Consider the following 15,957-nt stretch of genomic DNA (forward strand, 5'->3'; position numbering starts at 1 on the left):
TGCGCAGCCGCCGCGGCCGCTCGGGGCGGGGCGGGGCCGGGACCAGGGCCGGGGCCGCTCCCCCGCCGGGCCCTGCCGGTCTGCCCGGGGGCTGGGGCGCAGCGCGGGTGCCAGGCTCGGGCTGCGAGCTCACCTGAGACTGGAGAAAGACCTACGCGGGATGAAGAGTGGATCTGGAAGGCTTTCCGTATCCTTTCGTTCTCCCGTCGTGTGTATGAAACTTTGCTTTGGTCTCCTGCCAATTCCACTCAAATCACTGGAGCTTTGCCGCCATCTCATCTTCTGGAGTGCTGTGTCCAGTTCGGGGCTCCTCAGGACAAGAGAGACAGGGAGCTACTGCAGTCAGTGAGGTGGGGGAGCACTAAGGCGATTTGGGGCCTGGAGCCCTTCTCTTCTGAGGGCAGACTGCCGGAGCTGGGCCTGTTAGTCCAGAGATGAGTGCGAGGGGATCTCCTTAATGCATATGCGTATCTCTAAGCTGGATGCCAAGACCGTGGTGCCAAGAGACAGAATAAGGAGCAGTGGCCATAAACTAAACTAAACTACAAGAATTCCACTGAAACATGACAACTTCTTTGTGTTGAGGGTGGCACAGCACTGGAACAGGCTGCCCATGGGGGCTGTGTCATCTGCTCTAGGTCACCATGCCTTGACACGGCGGTTGGAGTAGATAATCTCCAAAAGTCCCTTGCAACTCTAATGATTTTGTGACTCCCTGTTTATTAGATAGCCTGAAGTAGGATCCTGTGTCTTTTTTCACCCAGCCACACCTATCCTGTCCTTCATCCTTCCACTACTACCTCTCTTATTTCACAATAACTTCAAGGTCATCCCTCTCCTCCGTGCCCTGCATGTATAACTTTTCCTTGTCCTCCCTCTGTTGCCCAGTGAAGACTCTGACTTCCTCCCGTGCTTGCCATGCTGACCACCTGTTACTGTGGTTAGCAAATCTTCCACCAGGTTCCACCTTTGGCTTGTCTTTCCTCCTTCAGCTCTCACAGAGATTCTGTGCAGCACCTTGAGAAGGCTTCAGGTTTCACAGAGAGCTGATGGCAGAAGGGGAAATCACCTGGTAGATCTGAACCTGCTGGAAGAATTGTGACAGATGGTTTTACTGACTTCAACAGAAATCAAAGTGAGCCCTGAGTAGATGAACTAGCCTGTGTATTAATATAATGGTGGTTGTTGGTTCCCTTCACTGCAGTTCACAGTGTTGCAGGGCTGCAGACTCCTGCATGACTGAGGTGAGAGCAGGCTAAAGGGGCCAAGGGCTGTCTGAGCACTTTGTAACCTCCATAACATCTCCCATACCACCTGCTTTGCCAGGGTTGACATCCGGCACAGACGGAAGTGATAGTGCTTTGCTAAGATCTTCAGGCATGCTTTTCCTTCATTCTCCCTGCAGCCACTCAGCCCAAATGACCAATGCACGGCTTGACTGCATTGGTCATTTGGCATACCCAGGCTGTAAGCCTCATGCCTGCGGTGTTCTCCATGGAAGTGAGCCGTAGTGACTGTGTGTAGAGAGCTGCCTTTCATCTACATTCACAGGCACCTGCAGGAGAAACACCTGGGCATCACGGTTCAGCCATCTTCCCCTTGAGTGTTTGTTTTGTTTCCTGGTTTGTTTTTTTTCTCTCTCTCTCCAGAATGTAATAGGGGAACTGAAGTGATGGGGCTTTTTGCTGTGTCAGGAGGGTCAGTTTGCCTCCTGGAAGGCTTTTTTAAGCATGAGGGGCAGAAGGCATTGAACAGGCACTGCAGAAGGTGGAAGGCTCGAGCACTCAGTTTCAGCTCACCCTGCCTCACCTCAGGTGCTGAGCAGGGAAACACGGGTTTACCATGGACTGAGCACCCTTGTGTCTGTGCTTGCAGTCCTGTGCTCTGCTCTCTACACTGCAGAAACCCCGCGGTCCTGGGGGACACGGGGAGGACACCCGTCTGCTCTCCCAAGTGCCCTTCCCTCCGATGGTGCAGCATTCACCCGGAGTTGGCTCCTGACCCCGCAGCTACTCGCAGGAGAACGTGGAGCGCCCTTTCCTTTCAGAACGACTCCTTTAATGTCGGTGTTGGCCACGGGCCTTTGCCTTGCGCAAGGCGGCCGTGCCGCGCTGCCGCCCCGGCTGTGCCCGCTGTCCCTGCGCTCTCGGCTCTGCCGCTGCCTCCCTGCGCCGGCTGCGCCTCCGTGCGGGCCCCCGGCCGGGCTGAGCCGGCTGCAGCCCGGGAGGGCCGGGGAACTGCGGCAGTGCGGCAGGAGGTGGCGAGCAGGGTGCTGGCGAGCACGGTCAGCTGGGCCCCGAGTGTCCTGGCGACAGTGAGGTGATCTTTCAGGCTCGCAATCGGCTCTGAAAATACCGTCATGTGTGCAGAAATGTTTTGGGTTTTTTTTTAGAAAAGCATTGCTTTTGCTCTTTCAGAATTGGTTTATGTCAAGCTGAAGGGCAACTAAGAATGCTGAACTGCTTTTATAGGAGTTTCAAAATAGGGATAAGGCCAGAGCAGAGGAGGCAAGCTTGGAAGTGTTCCTTTCTGGTGGAAATATTCCTTGACCGGTCACGCTAGGACCGTTCTCAGGGACAGATGGTGTTAGTTCCTTGGGCTCCTAGTGTTGGTTATTCTGTAGGCATTCACAGAACAGACCTAAGTATTTTTGATACTGAGGATACCTAAGAGACTTTCAACAGCATTTTAAGGAGCTCTTCTGCTTGATTGGCTTTGTAAATTGCTAAAGCTTTCCTTTATTGGAAAAGCTTTTCTTTAGTGTTAAATGTGCATGTTCACTGGGATAAAGTAAAATGCTGTTCAAGTTGATGTGCTTAAACAGAATTCTCTGTATTTTACGTAGAATTCTCTAGATCTTTAGGCTCTGAGTCTTGAAACAGAATTCCCTGTCCCTTCCTTTGATCTCTGATCCAGATGGAAGTTGATGGTATCATTCTCTCCTTTAACCCCTCTTTTAAATGCAAAATGATGTTATCAGGTGGGTTAAGCAGATGTTGCTCAATGTTTATGGAAAGCTTCTGTATTTTATGACTTGCCTGGCAATTGTCTGAGAAGATGACATCTTCTTGGACACTCAACCTGAAGTTCTGCACGTCCCGAACTGAACTTTGCTTGGGTCTGAGTAGGGGACATCTCCCCAAACGACCAGCAGGGACCACTAGAGACCCCCGAGGAGGCCTACGCAGGTGCAGTGACACTGCATAGGGTTGCACAAATTAAGCAATTATGCAGTAGGCAGGGGTAACTGTGTATTAGATAGGCAGGTTTATGTAGATTTCAGTGTGTGAATTCTCTCACATTTTAATCCTTGATTGGCTTGATTTGTGGAAAATCTCTGCTTTGCATCTCGGGCAGAATAAATGTCTCCTTTCTAAACACTTTGTCCATGTTTAGCGAGTTCTGAAAGTTGGCAATAGAAGCGGTAAATGATTTACACTTCAGAAGCCTTTGCAGAAGAATTAATTTATTGGAGGTGCTGCCCAGGCATTCAAAGAGGAGAAGAAATTAAGCAGATCCCAGCAGGAAGGAGCGGATGCGGCCAAGGCAAAGACGAAATCTGCTGCAGCCATGCCATCGGGTCCTGTTGCAGAGACGTTCCGAGTTATTCAAGGGGCAGTGACTGAGGAGTACGTGAGAAGTACTCAGGGTGTCTTTCAGTTTGAGCTCTCTGGTAAGCCCACCGCTTGTGCAGCCTTGCCTGGCAAAGGCCCCGGTGTTTTCAGACAGAAACGCTTTGAAGCTGGTCCCGAAGCAGGCGGGCTCCTGTTCAGTTCCTGTGACGCTGGTGCCGCAGGCCCGCTGGAGCAGCCCCGGGCGCTGCTGTCCCTCTGTCCCGGCGCTGCTGTGGCCGCGCTCGGGGCGCTCTCGGGGCCACGGCAGAAGCGCCAGCTGCCAACGGCTCTGGAGCAGAGCGCGGCCTCTGGGCTCTCCTGCCCGCGGCCCCAGCCCGCGGCGCTTGGGGCGTCACGGGGGACGAGAGGTGACTCCTTGCAGAGCCCCGCCAGCGTGCGGGCTGCCACGGAGCCGCTGCAAACGCACGAGGCCGCGGGCGTCTGGCGGGGCGACAGAGAGGGAGGGCGCGGCAGTGCTTGCTGCCTTCTCACCGCGCTTCGCTCTCTGTCCAGGCGACGGTGGAGGCACTTGGTATATTGACCTGAAGACCAAGGGTGGGAGCGCTGGCTTCGGAAAGGCTCCCGTGACAGCTGATGTGGTCATGAGCATGTCGAGTGCTGACTTTGTGAAGATGTTCACAGGTGAGGGACAAAGGCCTTTGTCGAGGGCCACAGGTACCGGGAGAGCCAGAAAAGCTGTCCCAGAAAAGCCTCTGTGACAGGGGAGTAGAGAGGCTTCTCGCTCTGTGATCTGGGATTGGAGGAGCTTTCAGCTTTTTGTGGCTCTGGGGAGAGTGCAGGCAAGAACTGCTTGGATTTTTCTGCACTCCTGCATCCTGTGAACAGGAAGAGTGCAAAAAGTTACACTGCTTTTATTAACCAGGTACTGACATTTTAGCAGCCAGTGTATCTTCAGAGAGAATCAGTCAATGCATTGGGCTTGTGCTCTGCACATGTCTGAGCAGCGTCTCCTAAATGTGCCCTGCTCGTACCAGGAAGAGCTGGTAGGAAAATAACCTGATTTGTTTCATCTTCCCTGAGAGATTGGAGCCATATGGTCTTTTCTTAGTTAAATCAGTCATAATCTAATAATTTCATTAAGTAACAGGATATTGCATCTGATGTAATTTACTCCTCTTGCAGGAGTGTTTTCTCCTTCCAGAGAATGTATTTACTGATTAAATATTGTTGGACAGAAGACAATGTCTTAACATTTCATAATGTTAAAAATGCTACACTTCTTTTTAAGTGTGATTTCCACAAGTATCACTATTCAAAACAGCTCGAACCCTTTTTTAACACACTTCAAAATGGAGTCAGAAGAGAACAGATTAATAATGACAAAAAAAGTTATCCATTAAGTTAATAATTGTAATCAAGTCCTCAGAAATGTTTTTACAGATGACTTGAAAAGTAAATTCTACTTCAATTAATCCGCCTCCTCCTTTACTGCAAAGTGATTCAATATTGTAAAATATCTTTAGATACAGATATATAGAAATTCTTTGTTAGATTTAGATATTGGAAGTGTGTGGGATTTAATCACAGATTCTGATTTAGCATTTTTACCACGTGGATAAAACTAGGAAGTATATTCCAAAACAGAATTTCTAAACTCACTCAAAAACCCTACTCTAGGGATATTACTGTTTCCTGTGCATGGCCTATATCCAGATCGTTTTAATTTTCTGATGGTTCTGTTTTTTCATTTTAGATAAGCTAAAGGTATTCATGGCTTTCATGCCAGGAAATTCTAGTATTAAGGGTGATATGATCCTAACACTGAGTCTGGAAAAGATGCTGCTATAGTTGAATTTTGAACACTAGCAGAATACTGGTCTTTCTTATGTAACTAAAATGCTATTTTAAAACACCAGTCCTCATTTTTTGCTGATGCAGCATAAGATCAATAGATTTTGTAATTGCTAAAGAAATCACAACTCAAGTTGATTATAATACCCAAGAGCAAACATGGCTTTTTAAAATAACTTTCTGTAAAGCTTCAAAAAACAATTATGTCCCAAAATTCCGGTGTTTCAAGAACAGATTTTTTAATTTTCACTTCTTTATTTTTTTCTGACTGCAGACTGTCCTGTGTCACTGTGAGATGCAAGCCTAAGAGACCTTTATTTCTTATCATGTTTTCTCTGATATCTAAGGAGGTATGAGTTCTTATCCAATTATTAGGGGATGCACAGCATGTTTCCTGTAAGAGCTGAAGTCAGCACTAACTTTTCCTCTCACTGGGGTCAAACGGTATTTTTCTGCCCTGTGCTGGTTTCACAAAGCTTGTATGAATTGACCATCCCTATCAGATGTTATTTTAAAAGGCTAATGATCTTGAGATATTGAAAAGGTCCACTGTGCACTCTTAGGACAAGACCTACAATGGATGCTATAGTAGAGGAATTATTGCAGCTGTTTGTCTTCTGCAAAGGATTTTTGCATGAGGTCAAAAGTGTTTCTTTTTATTCTATTGCTCACTTCACAGATTTGGAGGCCCATAAAAATGAAATTACTAAAAAACTTGTAACTGTTTTGCTACTGTGAGTAACTGGAGAGAAAGTTACAGGTTTTTTTGGTGATGATGAATGGAGAGAAAGGCTCCAGGACGTGCATAAGAGAGACACGATCTGCAGGCTGCTGACACTGGTGAGCAGGACTGATGGCTCGTCGTACTGCAAAGGTAATGTGACCCTGGTGTGTTCAACAGGGCTCTGTTTAGACGTCTTCCACCGGCTCAGCAGTTGCAGGTCTCCGCCGGGGCTGGGAGCAGGCGGTGCCAGCAGAGGGAGCAGGCAGCACACCGCAGCGGGGCTGCCTTGGGCACCCCGCCCTGCTGCCCGGCCTGCCGCAGGCTTGCTTGGGGGCTAGGCTCGCCAAGGTGCCCCATGATCTTTTTCTGCTTAAAGCACGCGTCACACGTGGGATGGGGTGAGATAAGCAGGTTTGCAGCAACTTAAAAATCTGTGTCTGTGCCTTGCATCGTCTTACCTTCCTTCCCTCATTCCTGGTATAAAGTTCTTGCTCCGGAGCAGGAATGAGGTGTAAGGTGTGTACTTCTAGATGACAGAGCACCAGTAATTGTCATATTTATTTGAACCACTGAAATAATCAGTGAGAGTAATATTTTGGGGAGAGACTTGGTTTGGAAGAGTGTTAGCCTGAATGCTTAAAATCAAATGAATGATAAAAATCAAACCCAGCGAATCTTCATATAATGTCCATATAATGTCCATGTAATCCATATAGTCTGTATAATGGTGTCTTGCTTAATTAGTTCTATGCATCATTCTGTCCTAGAATAAGATGGTGCTTTGTATAGCAAAGTTAAGCTCTAATTGACTAAATATAACTAGTGCAAGCAATAATACATAGAGACAGTACCTTTTACTGGGGTGGCCTGTAGCTCTGCTTCCCACCACTGGAGACAGTATCATCACACCTCTTGAGACAGGTTTACCTGCACAGAATTTTATCTGTGGTCCAGACTTCAACTTGAAGTTACTGTAGGGGAAAAAGAACAGAAAGAAAAGGAAGTGCCTGACAAGTATCCAGCCAAGTAATGAAGCAATGTGGCCCCCAGAAGAGTGTCCTTTCCAGAGTCAGCAAGCAGTGAAGATGAGGAAAGTGACTATAATTGTTGTTGTCAGGCTTTCTCCTCTGTCAACTCTGCTCTTAGCATTAGGAGCCAGCCAAGCTACCGCTTAGTTGTTCCTGTATACGATGCTGTCAGTGCTGACAGGATCACATTTAAGCAGTCACAGGTGGTGTGTGTCAGTCACTCCATTTGTGCATATTTATGGTTGGTAAGGCTTACGGGTTATTTACATGATTATTATCTACTGTTCTATTTGCTAACTCTTGCTTTTCCCCTTAATACAAACTGAAGTTACAAAACAGATAGGAAACCCAAGTGGAAGAAAGATGAGATTATTGGACTCTGAGCAATTGCTTTCTATGAGAATCTACTGAGATTTGCAAGTGGAAGGCCAAGGCAACGGCACAGGAAGGAGAAGGGGGAAATACTGACACAGCAGCTTGGGTCAAAGGCTGCAGGGCTGCAAGTGATTGCTGGGCCCTTAAGGGGCATAGAAAGCACTTGGCATTGCAAAGATGACATCGCTTGTGCATGTCTGTGTGCAGCAATTGATATGTCTGCCAGTTGCTGCTCAGTGCTAAAAGACAGCTTTTGCAATGAAATTGTGATCACAAGGTGTGACTGGGAAGCCGCTGGCACATTAGAACCTAACAACCAAGGAGGTAGAAAAATGTGCACACTCTCTTGGCATGACATGGTTAAACTCAAGCTTTATGGTTACCTCGCTAGAAAATGAAGCAATGAAGGAAAAGTGGGTTCTATCAAATTTCTTAAATGTGAGCAGCAATTTTGAGCTTGTTTACCTGTTCTCACTTTCTCCCAGTCATAAGAGTCGCATGGCATGAGCAACAACTCTGAAAGCAGACCTTTTCATCAGTGGTTAAAGTTTTAGCAGGGTGGGGGATAAGTACAACACCATTATTTTCAGTCATGATCTTTGTCACAACTTTGATTGTGAGTTTGCGTGAGATGTAGTATTGGGTGAACAAATAACAGAAAATCAGTGTGATGGATCTTTTTCACCAAGAAACATATTTCATACTATTTGTAATATTTTCTCCAGAAGGATGTTGTCAGCTATTTCTTTATTCATACCTTCCTATTTATACTAAATAACTAAATATGATAGAGGGGAATTTTGAGATCCAGACTTTACTGTAAAAGCAGTGTCTAGGTCACATCTATTCACTGAAACAGGTCTCTCAAACTTTGAAATTTACCAGGCCAAAAAGGGAGGGAAGAAAATATTACCATGGTTTCCTGAACCCAGAAACCTTGGGAGGAAACACTGGCTCAGTTGGGTTTTTGTGGGGTTTTTTTGTTTTTTTTTTTTGTTGTTTTTTTTTTTTTTTTTTTCCCAGAGGAATAAATGCTCCTGTGACAGCCAGCTATCCTAAGTAAATAATGCCCCATATTTGTATTTACAAACTTCTCTGCTATTATTTTCTTCTCTTTGAAGAAAATGAGGGCCTCCCAAAGACACACATAGGAGACTATGTTGTCAGCCTGTTACAGTTACAGGTGGGCAATTGCAAGGAAGGCTGGAAATAGCTCCAGGATTTCTGTGGTAGAGCCACAACTCAGCTCCCGCATAATTCCAGTTCTGTCATTGCAAAGATTTCCCCACTCTCTGTCTTCTTGCGTTTGCACTGTGAGCTCCTTAAGGCACCCTGTAAAACAGGAGTTCAGCCCTCACAGCTTAGCATTGATGTTCCAACTGTGGGTCTGCTACAGCCTTCATATGCCATTTGCAGAGAGCCACCCCCTTTTGGGGGGACTGAGCCCAGGAACTCACAGCTAGCAGTGTGGGTGGGTGAAGAGCATTATCCGGTTATGATTTAAATCCACTCTCTGTGTTTTAAAGGTAAACATTAGGTAATAACTTGAGGCCACAGACTGGAGACCAAAGCATCATGGTTTCTTAGACAGAAAAAGCCCAGTGTCCTTATCTTATATGGAGAAACTACACACTGTATGTTCAGACAAATCTCTCTCATATAATTAGCACACACTTGTAGTGCCAAGTCTCCTGTTTGCTTTCAAGTGGATTTCCTGTTGAGCTCTTATTACACACTTTTCCAATACTAATTATTCGGGCTTTTGTTTTAATTGCTCTTCTTTACCTGTATATTTCATCCAAGAGCTGACACTCACCTGCTGTTGCCAGAGATATATCCTATTCCACCAAAACCCACAGGAATTTAATACAAAACAAAGTTGTATGGTCACAACTCTGAATACACACAGACTGGATTCTCAAGGGCGTTTCAAGCCTCTCGTGAAACAGTATAGAATTTCCAAAGGCACCTTGTGGACTGATCTTCATATACTTTTTCTGTGTTAACACTAATTGCAGCCTAGTAACAAAACTAACAAAGGAAGGACTAGCAGAAAGTTAGTTCTGCTCTGATATGCTTGGGTGTAAATGTGAAGTATCCTTGTGATGTCTGCACTGCTTTTTTCAGCATTGTGCACATGTGAAGGAAAAGTGACTGCTTAACATGACAATCTGAGGTTCTCAGTGGAGAAAACTAACAGGTTTTCTTCTATCAGTTTGTTAGCTGCCCCAGACAGGATATGAAAAATTTAGAAGTGACCTAAAAGCTGGGTGTTTTTACTGCTCATTACCAGTATCTAAGCTTTCATAAGCTGTTATCTGCTTTGCATTTAATCAATCACACTCTAACTCACTTTGATCGTAGCCCTGACCTGAAGTTAGGTATTTTGTTGTGCTGGTTTTTAGAGTTGATTAATAACTCCAGTCATAACAAATCCAGTGACTGTGAGTTGGGTGGTCTTTAGTACTGGTACTTACTCCCCCACGTTCCTTCAGGATCTCCAAAGGAAAATGAGCATGCCCTCATTTGTGCTATAGGCTAGGTGTTGAACCTCTGAAGGGAGTTTGAGAAAGGTAGGAGATTTCTGGTAATTCAGTGATTACTGGAAAAAGAAGAAACCTTTACAATACACTGTGATAGCTGAATCTCTGCTCCTCAGGTTGTCCCACAACCTTCTACTTCAGAAACAAGCTCAGGGCAGTCCTTGCCTGATCACCCCTTTTAATTCAGCCTGGTGTTGCCTACATGACCGGAAAAATGCCTGCTCCTGCACCTGGGTAAGTCTGACCTGCCCTGGTCAGGCAGAGCAGTATTTGCAACACATATCCTAGGAGTCCAGTGGAGGGATTGCCAGCAATCCAGGTGGCTGGAGCAGAAGACACTCTCCTCAAGCTTTCCTGTTTGAATCAGGCTCCTTGAGGGCTTGTGTCCCATTAGTGTCCCAGAATGAGGAATGCCTTCCTCTCTTGTGGATTCTTGTAGTGCCCTTGTTTCTGACTGATGGAGCAGGGATATCGGGTCAGTGTTAAAAGCAGGATTACAAGTGTTTAAATACTGCTGAGCAGGGTGCACCTAGATGCTGTGGTAAGTGACCAGCAGAGCTGAAGGACCATGGTCTACTAAAAGTGAGTTTGTTCTGAAATCTTCTTCAAAAGTGATGAAATCATGGGCATCATGATTAGGGCATCATGTAGTGCCCCCATAAAGTAAGTTTTGGACTGGCAGGTAAGTGAAGGGCAAATTAACCAGCAGTGCTCTGCTTTGAAATATCGTGTGTATTTAAATACAGATGTTGCAGGAATGCAGAAATGATACTTCACAGATTTTGCTTTTAAAACCTTTCCTTACCTAAAGAGAAGCTGTGGGGTGTGAGGTGTGCTTGATCTTCCTCTTTAAGGACCACTCTTAAACAAATGGATCATGTTCTGATACTGCCTTGCCTTAGTAAATGAATTTGCTTTTCAAACATTACAGTTCCAGTGTTTTGTACAGGAAACCTCCAAAAACAACAACCCCACAGACAAGCAACTTAATCACTTCCATATTTATTTGCAATTTTCAAAGGAACTTCCCAATAGCACCATACCAGTTTAGTACCAGAAAGCTGGTGTCCAAAGAGGCACTTAATGGCTTTCATTCTGACCCTGCCTACACCAGTGCAGGTCTGCTACATTGCTACTGAAAACACAGGGATACAAAGCCCTCTGCACAGTCATGAGAGAAGGATTCGTTATTTACTAACCACCAGTGTCTCAGGTGTGTGTTGTAATACCCCAGCTCCAGTCGTCACACCAGTTCTCTGCATTTGTCTTCCTGCAGTCATGGAGGAAACTGGCACCCACCTTCTGTCACTGACCTTGAGTCATCACAGCTGGCTGTTTGTAAGCTGCACTGCCCCACGGACCCACCTGTTGCTCTGCCTTTCAGGAGCACTGATGTCCCAGGAGGGAGCCAGCCCATTAATATTGACCTGTTTCTCACCAAGCCCTTTCACCTAGAGAAGTGTGTCAGTCAGGTGGGTCTAGCTCATGCTTAATTCTCTGAGAGGGAACCGCAGTATTCCAGACTGACACACAGGCTCTTAGGATGGGAAGCTGGCTCCCCAGATTTTTTATTTTTTGCTCATTTGCAATAGATGTTGAGGTAGAGGAAGCCTCAGTGAAGAACCAGCTGTCTGCCTGCATGTTGTAAGGTTGTCTGCTGCTTCCCTCACAATGTTACAGAGGAGGAAGAGGCACTGTAGGACACCACAAGGTTTGGCTGGGCCCTGAGCTCTTCTAGGACTTTCTGGGACCTTACAGATACTACTCTCATCATGTTCCAGCTAAATGATGGAGTAAAATCTTGCTTGGATCATGGCAAATGAAGTCTAGAAAGGAAGATGAATCTTTTAACTCCTACTGCTTGTTCAAGGGGCTACCTTTTTCAAGAAGATAATTGTTGTGCCAGGAAATTTTTCTGACTCAAAAGTGGTTCCAGCTTAACTTTTTGTACAGCAGGAGCTAGTTTTGTTGGGCACATGTTCCTCTGAGAAACACACCTGTAAAAACTAGTTCATGATCTGTGCCCGGCTGGTTCTAGCCATGGTGAGCAGCCCTTGGAGCAGACGTGCTAATAGCAGTCTGTGTGGGGAATTGCTGCAAAAAAAAAGCCTGTTGTGGCAGTGGCCTGATCCTGCCCTTCTTCCTGTGACAAAAACAGTTCTGATTTCAAACCTACAGCTGGTAAAACAGACCATTCTTGGCCTTTCTCATTTTTCCTTCTCATCCCAACTACTCTAGTAGTAGGTCCTTCGTGTACGGCCAGCTTTCTGCTAAAATCTGAAGTATTTTCTGATTGCATCTGTCTTCCTCCTGGGCCAGCTTTCCTCCTGCTGTGAGGGCTGGGGGGGTTTCACATGGAGTAGTGTTTCACCTTTGTGTTTCAGCTGGCAAAGCTTCTGGCATGCCAGGTCAGGCTCATGACTGGTGGTGGGGGCTGAGGGAGAGTCTGTGTGGGTGCTGGCACACCCTGCTCAGCTGGGCAGGAGAGAGCAGGCATGGCCAGGGCACAGACTGCGGGGGTGCGGCTCAGCTTCCTTGCTGCCTGAATCAAAGGAAGGGCAGAGCTGGGCAGCAGAAACAAACCACTCAGCAGAATCCAGCCCACCTGTCAGTCCTGAACAAAAGAGGAACCAGCCCAGACCGAGTTGGTGCACATCTTATCTCATGGAGGACATCCCTAGGAAAAGCCAAGATTTGCTCTGTTTCTGCTTGACCAATGTAGTGCTGGAGTGATGCTGGGGAAGCTGAGCAGTTCACAACAAAGCCATGTGGTCACTTGGTGCCTGCACATTTTCTGTGAGGTGGTATCTTCTCTGCTGTGATATTGCTGTCACTTGCGAGGAGCTTTGGGCCTCTCTTCAAGCAGACAGTCAGGTGTTCCCAAACAGGAGGATGGTGATTCCTCTCCTTCCTGTTTGGCAGCTTGTACATCCTATTTCACAGCCAGCATTTCTCTGCAGAAGGATCAGTTCATGTGGGATCTGGGATGCTTTTGCTTTTGCCCATTGTTTTTGGTCTGCTGGTGGCACGAGTGTTAATGGGATGGCAGGCTGCCCAGGAGTACTGGAGGGGAGAGCATGAGCTTCCACTGAGCACCATAAGCCCTAGCTTTCCTGGCACTGGCGTCTGGAGTGAGACAATTCACCCTTGCCACACAGCCTGCTATGGTTGATGAAGGGTCACAGTACATGGGTTGTCAGAGGTCAGCAATTGTCAGAGGTCACAGAATAAAATCCATGCTAGTTCTGGGATGAGGATGTGATACATCTTCTTTCTCAACCCACTGCATTAATGACAGTACCCTGCTGCCTTACCTGGACATGTGGACCATCTATGAAAGGTCAGCACCTCCAGCAGGTGTCCACACCAACCAAGTCAGATGTCTGTCTGGTTGTGTTTTATTCCAAGTGATGAATAGGAGGAGAAATGGCCAGCAAAAACTCCTCACCACAGCAGTCTCTTGGCTTTGCAGAGGCAGAACAGTCTCTGTGTCTGTCCACCCTGCAGCAGCTGGCACAGTCCTGTTGGGTCAATAGCAGCAGCTTTCCTTCCCGGAGAAAACCTTGTTTTCTTGCTTGGGAACACCAGTGCACACAATTGCTGCCCTCCCAGTGCAATCACTAACACAGGCAGTGAGCTAAAACAAGCTCATCCAGAACTACAGTTCTGTGCTGAGGTGCTGGTGACGCTGTACTAAGCTTGACTGAGCTCTTCGACAGCATATGATGTGACCTGTGGCTGCTCCTAAGAACGAAGAAGTGAAGAAGGAGAAGAAACAGGGGCAGAAGGTGGGAGGAGGAGAGAGGCTTTGTCCTGTGGCCACTGAAGAGCATGAGAGAAGTAGAGAAGAACAAAGAAAAAGAATGCAAATGAGTGATCAACACTGAAGGCCAACAGTGAAGAGCAAGCCTCTTATGTTTTCTGACTAAAGATTATGTGAGCTTGATTATAAGGCTTCCAGAGATGAAGAGTGTTTGTTTGGAAGGCAGTCCTCCTCTTCAGGAATTCCTTATTGTTGTTAGTGAAAGTGTAACTATTTGGTCTTGAAAAGACATCTGAGCAGGCCCATCTTAGAAGCAAACAGGGCACCAGTTTCAACCAGTACAACTCATGCAGCCTCTGACCCACGAGGAGTGTGTGATGGCCTGTACAGTACTGTGGGGGCATATTTCTGAAAATCAGATCATTCCTGTCCCTGCAACGATTTTGTGGGCACAGCAGAGTCCAGGAACATTGTGGTCTTTTTCTTAATGTTGCCAGTGCTTTGACTACGGGTCCCTATTTTAAAAGCAAGATGTGAAAGCAGGGTGTCATGTATTTGATCGTGACGGATGGAGGCAGACTCTCTCTCCTCTCCCTGGAATAATTACTCCTTCTTTTAGGGTTCTTCATCTTTAGGAATCTACTACTGAAATCTTAAATAATTAAGTATTATAGACCTCTGCTCATTGCAGCACCATGAGCATGACAACCTACTGAAAATAACACTAGCAGAAGGGATGGTAATCTTCCCTAGGCAAGGTTAATGCTGCTACCAAACTCCCCTGCCACCTCACAAGCAAATCTGGAAAGAGCATTACTTTTGGCATGAATACACTTCCAGATTGCCTCCATTTTACTCTTGTGTAAGCATTGTTGCCATCGTAGCTAGTAAGCATGTGTTTGCCCATTCAAGTTTTGCAAATGTTGGCATAAGGATGATGAGGAAAGAAAACCTCTGGGCCATGAAGCAGCCGGTTTAGAAGGCTGATAGCCAGGCCTCTCTCCTTCTGGAATGATGCAGGGTAAAAAAAGTCCAACTGAGGAGATGAGCAAAGTTTGCTTTGGCATGTGCCTTGCTTACTGTGGGAGAACCAACACCCAGAGAAAATGCTGTAAGCACACAGTGAGCCCTCCTGTGATTAACTGAAAAAAAAAAAATATGAGCAATGTTGCTGATAGGGTCTCTAGCTGCAAGCAAATTAAGAAAGTTTTCACAACACACAAATTGCAGTTTTTATTGTCTTACACATGGGCACAGTGTGTATACAGATGTGTGCATGCATATGTACATAGTCCACATAAAATTAACAGGTTGTGGCAGATACCAAATAAAAAAAGAGTAACAGTAAATCTCATGTTTCTATATCTGCACAAAACAACAGAGTAGTAGCTGTTTGGACATACGCAAATTGAGTAGGTAAGGTGCTGCAAATCAGGAGACCTCCACCAGAATAATACATTATTTTATGTCAGTTGAGAAGGTGTTTCTTAGTGCAACATCCAGGTTTCACATGCATGCATCTCTTCTTGTTTTCACTCCTGCCCATGGCAATGCAGGGAATGCAGATCCTGTTGCCTGTTTCCCTGCAGAGGGGGCACAGTGACCCCCTCTCTGCTCCCCCTCAGTCCCTCAGGAGAGACAGGCGTCCCTTGGGTGTCCCTCAGGGTCCTGTGCTGTGCCCAGACTGGGCTGCGCCACCCAACATGGTGCGTGTGTGTGCGTGATGTGCCATGGCACACAGCCTGTGGTTCTGTGTGTGTGCAGTGTGCGGTGTGCCATGGCACCCAGCCTGCGGTGCTGTGTGTGTGCAGTGCGCCATGGAACAGAGCCTGCAGTGCTGTGCGTGTGCGGTGTGCAGTGTGTGGTGTGCCATGGCACACAGCCTGCGGTGCTGTGCGGTGCTCTGTGTGTGCAGTGTGCCATGGCACACGGCCTGCGGTGCTGTGCGGTGCTCTGTGTGTGCGGTGTGCCATGGCACACGGCCTGCAGTGCTGTGCGGTGCTCTGTGTATGCAGTGTGCCATGGCACACGGCCTGCGGTGCGCTGCCAATCCGGGCCGGTGTGCGGGTGTGCCATGGAACAGAGCCTGCGGTGCTGT

The 15,957-nt window shown here is 46.8% G+C and overlaps 1 protein-coding gene across 4 annotated transcripts in view; it reads left to right on the plus strand.

Moving 5' to 3' along the window:
* The first annotated feature begins 88 nt into the window (after positions 1-88).
* KIAA1958 (KIAA1958 ortholog) overlaps positions 89-15,957 on the plus strand; it is a 73,157-nt gene continuing 57,288 nt past the window's right edge. Inside the window, exons 1-5 of one of the 4 annotated variants that reach the window (XM_063180962.1) lie at positions 89-1,135; positions 3,397-3,673; positions 4,128-4,256; positions 5,701-5,776; positions 6,106-6,300. The gene's annotated coding sequence lies outside the window, so the exon portion shown is untranslated. Of the gene's footprint in view, positions 1,136-2,232; positions 3,674-4,127; positions 4,257-5,700; positions 5,777-6,105; positions 6,301-15,957 lie in introns of those variants that run through there. The other 3 variants (XM_063180961.1, XM_063180963.1, XM_063180965.1) reach the window with 3 other exon arrangements.

The sequence above is a fragment of the Melospiza melodia genome, chromosome Z (assembly GCF_035770615.1).
Source record: "Melospiza melodia melodia isolate bMelMel2 chromosome Z, bMelMel2.pri, whole genome shotgun sequence".
Lineage (NCBI taxonomy): Eukaryota > Metazoa > Chordata > Aves > Passeriformes > Passerellidae > Melospiza > Melospiza melodia.